Consider the following 2,161-nt stretch of genomic DNA (forward strand, 5'->3'; position numbering starts at 1 on the left):
GTTGAGAGAGACAAGGAGCTGAAATAGCAAGCAGCAGCAGCGGTGATAACAAAGCAGCAGCCATTGAGGAGGAGATCAGCGTAAAACAAAAGGGGTGAGTGGAAAAGAAAAAGGAGGGGGAGGAACGTGGAGGATACAGTGGAAAAGAGAAGGATTAGAAAAGATTTGAAGACCAGGCAGCGGTGGGAAGATAAAGATTAAGATAAAGAAGTGAAAGGGAAAAGGAAGAGATATACAAAGGGAGAGAAAGAAGGAGAAAAAAGACTGGAATAGGGAAGAAAGCAGCTGGCGAAAATGGTGCTGGGGGGGGAGTGTGAGTCATCGCCCTCAGAAGGGAAAAAAAGCAGGAAGAAGAATAGTGGCGGAAACAGTCACTGCAACAAAGAGAGGCTAGAGAAACAAAACAAGAAGGACCACCTCACAAGTAAATTGGAAAAGCGCGCCACCTAGAGGCGGAAAATAAAATTACTCCCATAATTTAAAAAACGCTGCTAAGACACAGGTTTGAAGCACAACCATAAAGAAAACTAGCTATACACGAAAGGATACCTGAAATACCAAGTTCAGCTTCTAGAAAATAAGTTCTTAAGACGGATGTTAAGTACTGCGAAGGAATTTCTCTCTGATAACTGCTAAAGTAATTAAATTAAAACAAAACAAAAATTAAATATTTGAGATGAACTGATAACGACATAGTGTAAAACCACCAGAATCTTAACTGACTTTCAACCCCAACAGATGAAATAAAAGGACTAAATTATAGACTATAAACAGAGCATTTTCAAAGTTTAGGAATATATAAATTATTGGTTTGAAATAAAGATATCTAGATCAGAACCAAAAGGAAGAATACAAATATGGGTTCTAAAAAATACCAAACTACACTGACATCTGGGTCAGGTCTACAAGTGAGAAGGCAATCAACAGCTGAAACAGACCCCAATGCTGACATAAAAGACCTTATAATGGGGATGGAAAAGAGCCTGAATGATAAGCTGGACATATTAGCTGGCAACATCCAACAAAACTCAAAGTTAATAATAGACTTAACAACACAAATAAGTGACCTCTCACTTAAAAATAAAGAACTGGATAAATCTGTACAAGAACTCAAGAGTAAATCTACCAAACAAGAGGAAATGACAACGAAACTGCAAATGGAAAATAAAGACATTAAAAAATCACAAGATTCAACGAAGGAAGAAATAAACGACCTAAAGAGAGCCCATGAAGAGCTGCTAGATGATTTATCATTGACGGAGATGCATCAGAAGGAGATGGTCCTCCGCTTCCGAGGCGTCCCACAAACTCATGATGAACAAATTCAAGAGAAACTATCACAGGAAATTGCAAACTAGTTGGGAGTAGAGGTAGAAGAGATGCTATTGGATATTGATAAAATTTTCAGGATCAAATCAGAAAGATCGGACACCTATAAAGGGCCAGGAGATTGTTTAATTTTTTTCAACTCAAGACTCTTAAAGGACAAAATATTACATCAAAAAGGACAAGCGAAGTTAATAATAGAAGATAGGCCTATCAAAATATTTAAGGAAATCCCCAAAAGAATTTTGAAGAAAAGGCAGAACAATAAAGCAGTAACAGAAGCACTCAAGAAGAATTCGATTAGATTCCGGTGGGAATTTCCTGAGGGCATCACCTTCACATATAAGGACAGAAGAAAAACTTTTAGATCAGTAGACGAGCTGGGAAAATTCTGGAGGAAGTACAAAAAAGAACTAACTGGAGATCCAACATTGGAGCGAGAGGAAACAACGCAGACGCCACAAGAAGCATAGAGAGACAAACGGGTATTAAGGGGGGGGAGAGAGATTGGAACAAACATAATATCAAAATCCTAAAATTTCTGATTTTTTTTCTTTTTTTTCTTTTTTTTAATTTACTCAATGAAACCATTGTAGATAATAAAGATTAATGAATCTAAAAATTATATCTTGGAATGTTAACGGTTTAAATGATAAGAGGAAGAGAAATAAAATAGAACATGTATTGAGGAAAGAACATTGGGATATCATATGCTTGCAGGAGACCCATGCTCACATAGTAGTAATCCCGAAACAAGGACGAAATAAAGAGTTTATAACCAATTATAGACCAATATCATTACTAAATAATGATTACAAGATCTATGCACAAATAT

At 36.6% G+C, this 2,161-nt stretch overlaps 1 pseudogene; it reads left to right on the forward strand.

Annotated features, from left to right (window-relative positions):
• Positions 1 to 825: 825 nt before the first annotated feature.
• Positions 826 to 1,801, forward strand: LOC144326379 (uncharacterized; annotated as a pseudogene).
• The last annotated feature ends 360 nt before the right edge of the window (positions 1,802 to 2,161 follow it).

The sequence above is a fragment of the Podarcis muralis genome, chromosome W (assembly GCF_964188315.1).
Source record: "Podarcis muralis chromosome W, rPodMur119.hap1.1, whole genome shotgun sequence".
NCBI classification, from domain to species: domain Eukaryota; kingdom Metazoa; phylum Chordata; class Lepidosauria; order Squamata; family Lacertidae; genus Podarcis; species Podarcis muralis.